The 16,567-nt window shown below is 51.3% G+C and overlaps 1 protein-coding gene across 1 annotated transcript in view; it reads left to right on the top strand.

Moving 5' to 3' along the window:
• The window catches only part of ATRN (attractin), a 154,614-nt gene that overhangs the window by 103,822 nt on the left and 34,225 nt on the right, over positions 1 to 16,567 (top strand). The gene's annotated exons all lie outside the window — the stretch shown is intronic.

The raw sequence follows: 16,567 nt of genomic DNA, 5'->3' as shown, positions 1-16,567 counted from the left end.
TAACCATGGCTGTAGCTGCAGCCCCTGTCACATACAGAGGTGTCAGGTGCATCCAGAGTGTAACCATGGCTGTAGCTGCACCCCCCTGTCATATACAGGTGTCAGGTGCATCCATAGTATAACCATGGCTGTAGCTGCACCCCCCTGTCATATACACAGGTGTCAGGTGCATCCATAGTATAACCATGGCTGTAGCTGCACCCCCCTGTCATATACAGGTGTCAGGTGCATCCATAGTATAACCATGGCTGTAGCTGCACTCCCCTGTCATATACACAGGTGTCAGGTGCATCCATAGTATAACCATGGCTGTAGCTGCACCCCCTGTCATATACAGGTGTCAGGTGCATCCATAGTATTACCATGGCTGTAGCTGCACCCCCTGTCATATACAGGTGTCAGGTGCATCCATAGTATAACCATGGCTGTAGCTGCACCCCCCTGTCATATACAGGTGTTAGGTGCATCCATAGTATAACCGGCAGCTGTAGCTGCACCCCCCTGTCACATACAGGTGTCAGGTGCATCCATAGTATAACCATGGCTGTAGCTGCACCCCCCTGTCACATACAGGTGTCGGGTGCATCCATAGTATAACCATGGCTGTAGCTGCACCCCCCTGTCATATACAGGTGTCAGGTGCATCCATAGTATTACCATGGCTGTAGCTGCACCCCCCTGTCATATACAGGTGTCGGTGCATCCATAGTATAACCATGGCTGTAGCTGCACCCCCCTGTCATATACAGGTGTCGGGTGCATCCATAGTATAACCATGGCTGTAGCTGCACCCCCCTGTCATATACAGGTGTCAGGTGCATCCATAGTATAACCATGGCTGTAGCTGCACCCCCCTGTCATATACAGGTGTCAGGTGCATCCATAGTATAACCATGGCTGTAGCTGCACCCCCCTGTCACATACAGGTGTCAGGTGCATCCATAGTATAACCATGGCTGTAGCTGCACCCCCCTGTCATATACAGGTGTCAGGTGCATCCATAGTATAACCAGTAGCTGTAGCTGCACCCCCCTGTCATATACAGGTGTCAGGTGCATCCATAGTATAACCATGGCTGTAGCTGCACCCCCCTGTCACATACAGGTGTCAGGTGCATCCATAGTATAACCATGGCTGTAGCTGCACCCCCCCTGTCACATACAGGTGTCAGGTGCATCCATAGTATAACCATGGCTGTAGCTGCACCCCTCTGTCATATACAGGTGTCAGGTGCATCCATAGTATAACCATGGCTGTAGCTGCACCCCCCTGTCATATACAGGTGTCAGGTGCATCCATAGTATAACCATGGCTGTAGCTGCACCCCCCTGTCATATACAGGTGTCAGGTGCATCCATAGTATAACCATGGCTGTAGCTGCACCCCCCTGTCATATACAGGTGTCAGGTGCATCCATAGTATAACCATGGCTGTAGCTGCACCCCCCTGTCATATACAGGTGTCAGGTGCATCCATAGTATAACCATGGCTGTAGCTGCACCCCCCTGTCACATACAGGTGTCAGGTGCATCCATAGTATAACCATGGCTGTAGCTGCACCCCCCTGTCATATACAGGTGTCAGGTGCATCCATAGTATAACCATGACTGTAGCTGCACCCCCCTGTCACATACAGGTGTCAGGTGCATCCATAGTATAACCATGGCTGTAGCTGCACCCCCCTGTCATATACAGGTGTCAGGTGCATCCATAGTATAACCATGGCTGTAGCTGTACCCCCCCTGTCATATACAGGTGTCAGGTGCATCCATAGTATAACCATGACTGTAGCTGCACCCCCCTGTCACATACAGGTGTCAGGTGCATCCATAGTATAACCATGACTGTAGCTGCACCCCCCTGTCACATACAGGTGTCAGGTGCATCCATAGTATAACCATGGCTGTAGCTGCACCCCCCTGTCACATACAGGTATCAGGTGCATCCATAGTATAACCATGACTGTAGCTGCACCCCCCTGTCATATACAGGTGTCAGGTGCATCCATAGTATAACCTTGGCTGTAGCTGCACCCCCCTGTCACATACAGGTATCAGGTGCATCCATAGTATAACCATGGCTGTAGCTGCACCCCCCTGTCATATACAGGTGTCGGTGCATCCATAGTATAACCATGGCTGTAGCTGCACCCCCCTGTCATATACAGGTGTCAGGTGCATCCATAGTATAACCATGGCTGTAGCTGCACCCCCTGTCATATACAGGTGTCAGGTGCACCCATAGTATAACCATGGCTGTAGCTGCACCCCCCTGTCATATACAGGTGTCAGGTGCATCCATAGTATAACCATGGCTGTAGCTGTACCCCCCCTGTCATATACAGGTGTCAGGTGCATCCATAGTATAACCATGGCTGTAGCTGCACCCCCCTGTCATATACAGGTGTCAGGTGCATCCATAGTATAACCATGGCTGTAGCTGCACCCCCCTGTCATATACAGGTGTTAGGTGCATCCATAGTATAACCATGGCTGTAGCTGCACCCCCCTGTCATATACAGGTGTCAGGTGCATCCATAGTATAACCTTGGCTGTAGCTGCAGCCCCCTGTCATATACAGGTATCAGGTGCATCCATAGTATAACCATGGCTGTAGCTGCACCCCCCTGTCATATACAGGTGTCAGGTGCATCCATAGTATAACCATGGCTGTAGCTGCACCCCCCTGTCATATACAGGTGTCCGGTGCATCCATAGTATAACCGGCAGCTGTAGCTGCACCCCCCTGTCATATACAGGTGTCAGGTGCATCCATAGTATAACCATGGCTGTAGCTGCACCCCCTGTCACATACAGGTGCATCCATAGTATAACCGGCAGCTGTAGCTGCACCCCCCTGTCATATACAGGTGTCAGGTGCATCCATAGTATAACCATGGCTGTAGCTGCACCCCCCTGTCATATACAGGTGTCGGTGCATCCATAGTATAACCATGACTGTAGCTGCACCCCCCTGTCATATACAGGTGTCGGGTGCATCCATAGTATACCCATGGCTGTAGCTGCACCCCCCTGTCATATACAGGTGTCAGGTGCATCCATAGTATAACCATGGCTGTAGCTGCAGCCCCCTGTCATATACAGGTGTCAGGTGCATCCATAGTATAACCATGGCTGTAGCTGCACCCCCCTGTCGCATACAGGTGTCAGGTGCATCCATAGTATAACCATGGCTGTAGCTGCACCCCCCCCTGTCACATACAGGTGTCGGGTGCATCCATAGTATAACCATGGCTGTAGCTGCACCCCCCTGTCATATACAGGTGTCAGGTGCATCCATAGTATAACCATGGCTGTAGCTGCACCCCCCTGTCACATACAGGTGTCAGGTGCATCCATAGTATTACCATGGCTGTAGCTGCACCCCCCTGTCATATACAGGTATCAGGTGCATCCATAGTATAACCATGGCTGTAGCTGCACCCCCCTGTCACATACAGGTATCAGGTGCATCCATAGTATAACCATGGCTGTAGCTGCACCCCCCTGTCATATACAGGTATCAGGTGCATCCATAGTATAACCTAGGCTGTAGCTGCACCCCCCTGTCACATACAGGTATCAGGTGCATCCATAGTATAACCATGGCTGTAGCTGCACCCCCCTGTCACATACAGGTATCAGGTGCATCCATAGTATAACCATGGCTGTAGCTGCACCCCCCTGTCACATACAGGTATCAGGTGCATCCATAGTATAACCATGGCTGTAGCTGCACCCCCCTGTCATATACAGGTATCAGGTGCATCCATAGTATAACCATGGCTGTAGCTGCACCCCCCTGTCATATACAGGTATCAGGTGCATCCATAGTATTACCATGGCTGTAGCTGCACCCCCCTGTCATATACAGGTATCAGGTGCATCCATAGTATAACCATGGCTGTAGCTGCACCCCCCTGTCATATACAGGTGTCGGTGCATCCATAGTATAACCATGGCTGTAGCTGCACCCCCCCTGTCATATACAGGTGTCGGGTGCATCCATAGTATAACCATGGCTGTAGCTGCACCCCCCTGTCACATACAGGTATCAGGTGCATCCATAGTATAACCATGGCTGTAGCTGCACCCCCCTGTCATATACAGGTATCAGGTGCATCCATAGTATTACCATGGCTGTAGCTGCACCCCCCCTGTCATATACAGGTGTCGGGTGCATCCATAGTATAACCATGGCTGTAGCTGCTCCCCCCCTGTCACATACAGGTGTCAGGTGCATCCATAGTATAACCATGGCTGTAGCTGCACCCCCCTGTCACATACAGGTATCAGGTGCATCCATAGTATAACCATGGCTGTAGCTGCACCCCCCTGTCACATACAGGTATCAGGTGCATCCATAGTATAACCATGGCTGTAGCTGCACCCCCCTGTCACATACAGGTGTCAGGTGCATCCATAGTATAACCATGGCTGTAGCTGCACCCCCCTGTCATATACAGGTATCAGGTGCATCCATAGTATTACCATGGCTGTAGCTGCACCCCCCCTGTCATATACAGGTGTCGGGTGCATCCATAGTATAACCATGGCTGTAGCTGCACCCCCCTGTCATATACAGGTATCAGGTGCATCCATAGTATAACCATGGCTGTAGCTGCACCCCCCTGTCATATACAGGTGTCAGGTGCATCCATAGTATAACCATGGCTGTAGCTGCACCCCCCTGTCATATACAGGTGTCAGGTGCATCCATAGTATAACCATGACTGTAGCTGCACCCCCCTGTCATATACAGGTGTCAGGTGCATCCATAGTATAACCATGGCTGTAGCTGCACCCCCCTGTCATATACAGGTGTCAGGTGCATCCATAGTATAACCATGGCTGTAGCTGCACCCCCCTGTCACATACAGGTGTCAGGTGCATCCATAGTATAACCATGGCTGTAGCTGCACCCCCCTGTCATATACAGGTGTCAGGTGCATCCATAGTATAACCATGGCTGTAGCTGCACCCCCCTGTCATATACAGGTGTCAGGTGCATCCATAGTATAACCATGGCTGTAGCTGCACCCCCCTGTCATATACAGGTGTCAGGTGCATCCATAGTATAACCATGGCTGTAGCTGCACCCCCCTGTCATATACAGGTATCAGGTGCATCCATAGTATAACCATGGCTGTAGCTGCACCCCCCTGTCACATACAGGTGTCAGGTGCATCCATAGTATAACCATGGCTGTAGCTGCACCCCCCTGTCACATACAGGTGTCAGGTGCATCCATAGTATAACCATGGCTGTAGCTGCACCCCCCTGTCATATACAGGTGTCAGGTGCATCCATAGTATAACCTTGGCTGTAGCTGCACCCCCCTGTCACATACAGGTATCAGGTGCATCCATAGTATAACCATGGCTGTAGCTGCACCCCCCTGTCATATACAGGTGTCAGGTGCATCCATAGTATAACCATGGCTGTAGCTGCACCCCCCTGTCATATACAGGTGTCAGGTGCATCCATAGTATAACCATGGCTGTAGCTGCACCCCCCTGTCATATACAGGTGTCAGGTGCATCCATAGTATAACCATGACTGTAGCTGCACCCCCCTGTCATATACAGGTGTCAGGTGCATCCATAGTATAACCATGGCAGTAGCTGCACCCCCCTGTCATATACAGGTGTCAGGTGCATCCATAGTATAACCATGGCTGTAGCTGCACCCCCCTGTCATATACAGGTGTCAGGTGCATCCATAGTATAACCATGGCTGTAGCTGCACCCCCCTGTCATATACAGGTATCAGGTGCATCCATAGTATAACCATGGCTGTAGCTGCACCCCCCTGTCATATACAGGTGTCAGGTGCATCCATAGTATAACCATGGCTGTAGCTGCACCCCCCTGTCACATACAGGTGTCGGGTGCATCCATAGTATAACCATGGCTGTAGCTGCACCCCCCTGTCACATACAGGTGTCGGGTGCATCCATAGTATAACCATGGCTGTAGCTGCACCCCCCCTGTCATATACAGGTGTCAGGTGCATCCATAGTATAACCATGGCTGTAGCTGCACCCCCCTGTCATATACAGGTGTCGGGTGCATCCATAGTATAACCATGGCTGTAGCTGCACCCCCTGTCATATACAGGTGTCAGGTGCATCCATAGTATAACCGGCAGCTGTAGCTGCACCCCCCTGTCGCATACAGGTGTCCGGTGCATCCATAGTATAACCATGGCTGTAGCTGCACCCCCCTGTCATATACAGGTATCAGGTGCATCCATAGTATAACCATGGCTGTAGCTGCACCCCCCTGTCATATACAGGTGTCAGGTGCATCCATAGTATAACCATGGCTGTAGCTGCACCCCCCCCTGTCACATACAGGTATCAGGTGCATCCATAGTATAACCATGGCTGTAGCTGCACCCCCCTGTCACATACAGGTGTCAGGTGCATCCATAGTATAACCATGGCTGTAGCTGCACCCCCCTGTCATATACAGGTGTCAGGTGCATCCATAGTATAACCATGGCTGTAGCTGCACCCCCCTGTCACATACAGGTGTCAGGTGCATCCATAGTATAACCATGGCTGTAGCTGTACCCCCCCTGTCATATACAGGTATCAGGTGCATCCATAGTATAACCATGGCAGTAGCTGCTCCCCCCTGTCACATACAGGTGTCAGGTGCATCCAGAGTGTAACCATGGCTGTAGCTGCACCCCCCTGTCACATACAGGTGTCAGGTGCATCCAGAGTGTAACCATGGCTGTAGCTGCACCCCCCTGTCATATACAGGTGTCAGGTGCATCCATAGTATAACCATGGCTGTAGCTGCACCCCCCTGTCATATACAGGTGTCAGGTGCATCCATAGTATAACCATGGCTGTAGCTGCACCCCCCTGTCACATACAGGTATCAGGTGCATCCATAGTATAACCATGGCTGTAGCTGCACCCCCCTGTCACATACAGGTGTCAGGTGCATCCATAGTATAACCATGGCTGTAGCTGCATCCCCCTGTCACATACAGGTGTCAGGTGCATCCATAGTATAACCATGGCTGTAGCTGCACCCCCCTGTCACATACAGGTGTCAGGTGCATCCAGAGTGTAACCATGGCTGTAGCTGCACCCCCCTGTCACATACAGGTGTCGGGTGCATCCATAGTATAACCATGGCTGTAGCTGCACCCCCCTGTCATATACAGGTGTCGGGTGCATCCATAGTATAACCATGGCTGTAGCTGCACCCCCCCTGTCATATACAGGTGCATCCATAGTATAACCGGTAGCTGTAGCTGCACCCCCCTGTCATATACAGGTATCAGGTGCATCCATAGTATAACCATGGCTGTAGCTGCACCCCCCTGTCATATACAGGTGTCAGGTGCATCCATAGTATAACCATGGCTGTAGCTGCACCCCCCTGTCACATACAGGTGTCAGGTGCATCCATAGTATAACCATGGCTGTAGCTGCAGCCCCCTGTCACATACAGGTGTCAGGTGCATCCATAGTATAACCATGGCTGTAGCTGCATCCCCCTGTCACATACAGGTGTCAGGTGCATCCATAGTATAACCATGGCTGTAGCTGCACCCCCCTGTCACATACAGGTATCAGGTGCATCCATAGTATAACCATGGCTGTAGCTGCACCCCCCTGTCACATACAGGTGTCCGGTGCATCCATAGTATAACCAGCAGCTGTAGCTGCACCCCCCTGTCATATACAGGTGTCCGGTGCATCCATAGTATAACCAGCAGCTGTAGCTGCACCCCCCTGTCATATACAGGTGTCAGGTGCATCCATAGTATAACCATGGCTGTAGCTGCACCCCCCTGTCATATACAGGTGTCAGGTGCATCCATAGTATAACCATGGCTGTAGCTGCACCCCCCTGTCATATACAGGTGTCAGGTGCATCCATAGTATAACCATGGCTGTAGCTGCACCCCCCCTGTCATATACAGGTATCAGGTGCATCCATAGTATAACCATGGCTGTAGCTGCACCCCCCTGTCACATACAGGTGTCAGGTGCATCCATAGTATAACCATGGCTGTAGCTGCACCCCCCTGTCATATACAGGTGTCAGGTGCATCCATAGTATAACCATGGCTGTAGCTGCACCCCCCTGTCATATACAGGTATCAGGTGCATCCATAGTATAACCATGGCTGTAGCTGCACCCCCCTGTCATATACAGGTGTCAGGTGCATCCATAGTATAACCATGGCTGTAGCTGCACCCCCCTTTCATATACAGGTATCAGGTGCATCCATAGTATAACCATGGCTGTAGCTGCACCCCCCTGTCATATACAGGTGTCAGGTGCATCCATAGTATAACCATGGCTGTAGCTGCACCCCCCTGTCATATACAGGTGTCAGGTGCATCCATAGTATAACCATGGCTGTAGCTGCACCCCCCTGTCATATACAGGTGTCAGGTGCATCCATAGTATAACCATGGCTGTAGCTGCACCCCCCTGTCACATACAGGTGTCGGGTGCATCCATAGTATAACCATGGCTGTAGCTGCACCCCCCTGTCATATACAGGTGTCAGGTGCATCCATAGTATTACCATGGCTGTAGCTGTACCCCCCCTGTCATATACAGGTATCAGGTGCATCCATAGTATAACCATGGCTGTAGCTGCACCCCCCTGTCACATACAGGTGTCAGGTGCATCCATAGTATAACCATGGCTGTAGCTGCACCCCCCTGTCACATACAGGTGTCAGGTGCATCCATAGTATAACCATGGCTGTAGCTGCACCCCCCTGTCATATACAGGTGTCAGGTGCATCCATAGTATAACCATGGCTGTAGCTGCAGCCCCCTGTCACATACAGGTGTCAGGTGCATCCATAGTATAACCATGGCTGTAGCTGCACCCCCCTGTCATATACAGGTGTCTGGTGCATCCATAGTATAACCATGGCTGTAGCTGCACCCCCTGTCATATACAGGTGTCAGGTGCATCCATAGTATAACCATGGCTGTAGCTGCACCCCCCTGTCATATACAGGTGTCAGGTGCATCCATAGTATTACCATGGCTGTAGCTGTACCCCCCTGTCATATACAGGTGTCAGGTGCATCCATAGTATAACCATGGCTGTAGCTGCACCCTCCTGTCATATACAGGTGTCAGGTGCATCCATAGTATAACCGATGGCTGTAGCTGCACCCCCCTGTCACATACAGGTGTCAGGTGCATCCATAGTATAACCATGGCTGTAGCTGCACCCCCCTGTCATATACAGGTATCAGGTGCATCCATAGTATAACCTTGGCTGTAGCTGCACCCCCCTGTCACATACAGGTGTCTGGTGCATCCATAGTATAACCATGGCTGTAGCTGCACCCCCCTGTCACATACAGGTGTCAGGTGCATCCATAGTATAACCATGGCTGTAGCTGCACCCCCCTGTCATATACAGGTGTCAGGTGCATCCATAGTATAACCATGGCTGTAGCTGCACCCCCCTGTCATATACAGGTGTCGGTGCATCCATAGTATAACCATGGCTGTAGCTGCATCCCCCTGTCATATACAGGTGTCAGGTGCATCCATAGTATAACCATGGCTGTAGCTGCACCCCCCTGTCACATACAGGTGTCAGGTGCATCCATAGTATAACCATGGCTGTAGCTGCACCCCCCTGTCATATACAGGTGTCAGGTGCATCCATAGTATAACCATGGCTGTAGCTGCACCCCCTGTCACATACAGGTATCAGGTGCATCCATAGTATAACCATGGCTGTAGCTGCACCCCCCCTGTCATATACAGGTGTCGGGTGCATCCATAGTATAACCATGGCTGTAGCTGCACCCCCCTGTCATATACAGGTGTCAGGTGCATCCATAGTATAACCATGGCTGTAGCTGCACCCCCCTGTCATATACAGGTGTCAGGTGTATCCATAGTATAACCATGGCTGTAGCTGCACCCCCCTGTCACATACAGGTGTCAGGTGCATCCATAGTATAACCATGGCTGTAGCTGCACCCCCCTGTCACATACAGGTGTCAGGTGCATCCATAGTATAACCATGGCTGTAGCTGCACCCCCCTGTCATATACAGGTGTCAGGTGCATCCATAGTATAACCATGGCTGTAGCTGCACCCCCCTGTCACATACAGGTGTCAGGTGCGTCCATAGTATAACCATGGCTGTAGCTGCACCCCCCTGTCATATACAGGTGTCGGGTGCATCCATAGTATTACCATGGCTGTAGCTGCACCCCCCTGTCACATACAGGTGTCAGGTGCATCCATAGTATAACCATGGCTGTAGCTGCACCCCCCTGTCATATACAGGTGTCGGGTGCATCCATAGTATAACCATGGCTGTAGCTGCACCCCCCTGTCACATACAGGTGTTAGGTGCATCCATAGTATAACCATGGCTGTAGCTGCACCCCCCTGTCATATACAGGTGTCAGGTGCATCCATAGTATAACCATGGCTGTAGCTGCACCCCCCTGTCATATACAGGTGTCAGGTGCATCCATAGTATAACCAGCAGCTGTAGCTGCACCCCCCCTGTCATATACAGGTGTCAGGTGCATCCATAGTATAACCATGGCTGTAGCTGCACCCCCCTGTCACATACAGGTGTCAGGTGCATCCATAGTATAACCATGGCTGTAGCTGCAGCCCCCTGTCATATACAGGTGTCAGGTGCATCCATAGTATAACCATGGCTGTAGCTGCACCCCCCTGTCATATACAGGTGTCAGGTGCATCCATAGTATAACCATGGCTGTAGCTGCACCCCCCTGTCACATACAGGTGTCAGGTGCATCCATAGTATAACCATGGCTGTAGCTGCACCCCCCTGTCATATACAGGTGTCAGGTGTATCCATAGTATAACCATGGCTGTAGCTGCAGCCCCCTGTCATATACAGGTGTCAGGTGCATCCATAGTATAACCATGGCTGTAGCTGCACCCCCCTGTCATATACAGGTGTCAGGTGCATCCATAGTATAACCATGGCTGTAGCTGCACCCCCCTGTCATATACAGGTGTCAGGTGTATCCATAGTATAACCATGGCTGTAGCTGCAGCCCCCTGTCATATACAGGTGTCAGGTGCATCCATAGTATAACCATGGCTGTAGCTGCACCCCCCTGTCATATACAGGTGTCAGGTGCATCCATAGTATAACCATGGCTGTAGCTGCACCCCCCTGTCATATACAGGTGTCGGGTGCATCCATAGTATTACCATGGCTGTAGCTGCACCCCCCTGTCATATACAGGTGTCAGGTGCATCCATAGTATAACCATGGCTGTAGCTGCACCCCCCTGTCACATACAGGTGTCAGGTGCATCCATAGTATAACCATGGCTGTAGCTGCACCCCCCTGTCACATACAGGTATCAGGTGCATCCATAGTATAACCATGGCTGTAGCTGCACCCCCTGTCATATACAGGTATCAGGTGCATCCATAGTATAACCATGGCTGTAGCTGCACCCCCCTGTCATATACAGGTGTCAGGTGCATCCATAGTATAACCATGGCTGTAGCTGCACCCCCCTGTCATATACAGGTATCAGGTGCATCCATAGTATAACCATGGCTGTAGCTGCACCCCCCTGTCACATACAGGTGTCAGGTGCATCCATAGTATAACCATGGCTGTAGCTGCACCCCCCTGTCATATACAGGTATCAGGTGCATCCATAGTATAACCATGGCTGTAGCTGCACCCCCCTGTCACATACAGGTATCAGGTGCATCCAGAGTGTAACCATGGCTGTAGCTGCACCCCCCTGTCACATACAGGTGTCAGGTGCATCCATAGTATAACCATGGCTGTAGCTGCACCCCCCTGTCACATACAGGTGTCAGGTGCATCCATAGTATAACCATGGCTGTAGCTGCACCCCCCTGTCACATACAGGTGTCAGGTGCATCCATAGTATAACCATGGCTGTAGCTGCACCCCCCTGTCATATACAGGTGTCAGGTGCATCCATAGTATAACCATGGCTGTAGCTGCACCCCCCTGTCATATACAGGTATCAGGTGCATCCATAGTATAACCATGGCTGTAGCTGCACCCCCCTGTCATATACAGGTGTCAGGTGCATCCATAGTATAACCATGGCTGTAGCTGCACCCCCCTGTCATATACAGGTATCAGGTGCATCCATAGTATAACCATGGCTGTAGCTGCACCCCCCTGTCACATACAGGTGTCAGGTGCATCCATAGTATAACCATGGCTGTAGCTGCACCCCCCTGTCATATACAGGTATCAGGTGCATCCATAGTATAACCATGGCTGTAGCTGCATCCCCCTGTCACATACAGGTGTCAGGTGCATCCATAGTATAACCATGGCTGTAGCTGCACCCCCCTGTCACATACAGGTGTCAGGTGCATCCATAGTATAACCATGGCTGTAGCTGCACCCCCTGTCATATACAGGTGTCAGGTGCATCCATAGTATAACCATGGCTGTAGCTGCACCCCCCTGTCATATACAGGTGTCAGGTGCATCCATAGTATTACCATGGCTGTAGCTGCACCCCCCTGTCACATACAGGTATCAGGTGCATCCAGAGTGTAACCATGGCTGTAGCTGCACCCCCCTGTCACATACAGGTGTCAGGTGCATCCATAGTATAACCATGGCTGTAGCTGCACCCCCCTGTCACATACAGGTGTCAGGTGCATCCATAGTATAACCATGGCTGTAGCTGCACCCCCCTGTCACATACAGGTGTCAGGTGCATCCATAGTATAACCATGGCTGTAGCTGCACCCCCCTGTCATATACAGGTGTCAGGTGCATCCATAGTATAACCATGGCTGTAGCTGCATCCCCCTGTCACATACAGGTGTCAGGTGCATCCATAGTATAACCGGCAGCTGTAGCTGCACCCCCCTGTCATATACAGGTGTCAGGTGCATCCATAGTATAACCATGGCTGTAGCTGCACCCCCCCTGTCATATACAGGTGTCAGGTGCATCCATAGTATAACCATGGCTGTAGCTGCACCCCCCCTGTCATATACAGGTGTCAGGTGCATCCATAGTATAACCATGGCTGTAGCTGCACCCCCCCTGTCATATACAGGTGTCAGGTGCATCCATAGTATAACCATGGCTGTAGCTGCACCCCCCTGTCATATACAGGTATCAGGTGCATCCATAGTATTACCATGGCTGTAGCTGCACCCCCCTGTCATATACAGGTGTTAGGTGCATCCATAGTATAACCGGCAGCTGTAGCTGCACCCCCCTGTCACATACAGGTGTCAGGTGCATCTAGAGTGCTGCTCCAGCGAGAGGGGGGGGGGGGGGGGGGGGTTTGCGTGCAGACCCGGCCCCCCGAGGGCAGGCATACCCACAGCTGCAGTGGTTTGCGGGTAGACTCGCTGTTGTGGGGGTGGGTGCACCGCTGCGGGTGGGGGTATGTGGGCAGACCCGCTGCTCTGGGGGTGGGGGGGGGTGCAGACCCCCCCCCTGATGCAGTGAGGGGGGGTGCCACTCAGACCCTCTGATCCAGCGGGGGTTGGGGGGGGTGCGTGCGGGGACTCGCTGTTGTGGGGGTGGGTGCACCGCTGCGGGTGGGGGGGGGTATGCGGGCAGACCCACTGCAATGGGGGTGGGGGGGTGCACTGCTGCAGGGGGGGTTGCGTGCAGACCCTCTGATGCAGTGCCCGGGGGGGGCGGGTGCAGACAGACTCCATGCCCCGGGGAGAGGAGGGGGGTGGGCAGACCTGCTGCTCCGGTGGGAGGGGGGTGGTGTGCTCAGACCCGCTGATTCAGCAGGGGGGTTCTGGAGCCGCGGGCATAGCCGCCACTCACCTACACCAGTTGGTAATGGTGGATGGTGGGCGTGTGCTTTAGCCCTGGCTGGGCGGGGGGCGGTGGTTTCAAAGGGGGTGGGGATGTGTATAACGCTGGTCTATCCCTACGGGGGGCGGGTTTGTGTATAACGCTGGGTGGGGTGGAGGGTCCTAAGGCATAAACTGTGTGTATAACTCTGTCAATCACTATTGTAACCCCGCCCAGCGTTATACATACATGGGATGAGTGACAGATCTGGCTAAATATATAAGAGATATACACAGCACGTAACTGTGAGACAGAGAATGTCTGTACAACTCCTTCAGTGACATTTTATGGGTACAATCACCTTCCACTCCTGGTTCTCATGCTTTCCCAATATGGAGCACTCTGCAGATCAGATAGGCGCCTGAAATACTCCTGGCCAGCCCGGGCCTGCATTCAGTGTCCGCAAGAGAAGTGTTCTAAATGGAACCAGGCAAGATGTGCCTATAAAGTCTCATGCTGTGTGCAGGGGCTCTGCGAGCAGTCACATGACACAGCAGGGGGAGGAGAAAGCTGCCCATCTGCCACTGTGGTGGGTTTTGCTTGGCAGCTTGTTACTAAACGTGCTAGGTGGTGGCATGGATGGGTATGACAGGCCTTAGGTCTGAAATCGGTCGACACTGAAAAGGTCAACATGAGATTTTCACATTTTTAGTCCCGAATGTCAACACAGTCTACATGGACACCATCTAGGTGCACCGCATACTCTCGTATGACTCGCTGCGCTAGTCTGGCCTCGGGAATGATGCGTACCTTGCCCTATGATGCCCTCTTCCCCTCCTGTTGTCAAAGCCCACTTCTCTTCACATGTCACTCACAGCTCTCCTTTACTCCAACACTCAGTGACCATCTTTGTCCGCATACCCATCTCCATCATTGGCCTCAAGCCTCTAGTTGTATGTTGATTGAGTCCTCACTACTTACATTTAAGCTGTAATGTGTATTGATCTGTGGCGCTCTTTATTTGTACTGTATTTTGTTATTTATTCAATGTTATGCCAAGCTTTGTCTCCCTGTATTGTTCCTTTGTACGGCGCTGCGAAACACTTGTGGCGCCTTATAAATAAAATAATAATAATAATACCTAGGCACACTATTGTACTCTCCCGCCACGCCACAGTGGATGGTGGAGCATGAAATACCGCCTGGCTGCACATGACCGCTCCAAAAATCCCATGAGAAACATGTCAACCTTCCCAATGTCTACCTAATGCTTGTGTTGTAGAAACATAGAATGTGACGGCAGATAAGAACCACTTGGCCCATCTAGTCTGCCCCTTTTTTTTAAACATGTTACCTCAAACCATATTTGATCCTTATTTTTTTGTAAGGATATCAATATGCCTATCCCAAGCATGTTTAAATTGTACTACTGTATTTGCGTCTACCACCTCTGATGGTAGGCTATTCCATTTATCCACTACTCTTTCTGTGAAGTAATTCTTCCTCACATTTCCCCTGAATCTTCCTCCCTCTAGTGTCAGTGCATGTCCTCGTGTTCTGTTGCTCCTCTTCCTGTGAAGAATGTCTCCCACCTGTACCTTCCTCCCTCTAGTGTCAGTGCATGTCCTCGTGTTCTGCTGCTCCTCTTCCTGTGAAGAATGTCTCCCACCTGTACCTTCCTCCCCCTAGTGTCAGTGCATGTCCTCGTGTTCTGTTGCTCCTCTTCCTGTGAAGAATGTCTCCCACCTGTACCTTCCTCCCTCTAGTGTCAGTGCATGTCCTCGTGTTCTGCTGCTCCTCTTCCTGTCACTAATGTCTCCCACCTGTACCTTCCTCCCCCTAGTTTCAGTGCATGTCCTCGTGTTCTGCTGCTCCTCTTCCTGTCACTAATGTCTCCCACCTGTACCTTCCTCCCCCTAGTTTCAGTGCATGTCCTCGTGTTCTGCTGCTCCTCTTCCTGTCACTAATGTCTCCCACCTGTACCTTCCTCCCCCTAGTTTCAGTGCATGTCCTCGTGTTCTGCTGCTCCTCTTCCTGTGAAGAATGTCTCCCACCTGGACCTTGTTATAACCCTTGATATATTTGAAAGTTTCTATCATGTCCCCCCTTTCCCTTCTCTGCTCTAAAGTTTACATATTAAGATCTTTTAGTCTTTCCTGGTACGTTTTGTGATGTAGGCCATGCACCATTTTAGTTGCTCTTCTTTGTACAGTCTCTAATGTATTTATATCCTTCTGGAGATATGGCCTCCAGAACTGAACACAATACTCTAGGTGAGGTCGTACCAATGACCTATACAGTGGCATTATTACTTCTTTCTTTCTACTGCTGATACCTTTCCCTATGCAACCAAGCATCTGACTTGCCTTCTTCATTGCTTTGTTACATTGCCTACCTGCCTTTTAGTCCCCTGAAATAGTGACACCTAGATCCCTCTCTTCCTCAGTAGTTTCCATTATAGTGCCATTTATACTATATTTAGTCTTTGGATTTCTGAGACCCAAGTGCTGACCTGACCCTGTTCACCATACCCATGTCCACCTATTTCAGGTTTTGAGCGAAGGCCTGTCCACCTGCAGCAGCCGACCCAGTGCATGTCTACCTTTATGATGGTGACAGTGCGTGGCCACTACACTTGCTCCTCCTCCTGGGCGAGAGAGGTCCTTTCTGTAACTTGGATCTAGCAACTACACTTGTACCTGGGTCTGTGTCAGCGACCCTGTGCTCTGTGCATGTTGGCATTGAGGCTGCTCTGTGCTGTTATTAAATGTGTGTGT

The sequence above is a fragment of the Crinia signifera genome, chromosome 1, assembly GCF_055691185.1.
Source record: "Crinia signifera chromosome 1, ASM5569118v1, whole genome shotgun sequence".
In the NCBI taxonomy this organism is placed as follows: Eukaryota; Metazoa; Chordata; class Amphibia; order Anura; family Myobatrachidae; genus Crinia; species Crinia signifera.
The sequence above is the reverse complement of the archived record's forward strand: the minus strand, read 5'-3'. Positions and strand labels throughout refer to the sequence as shown.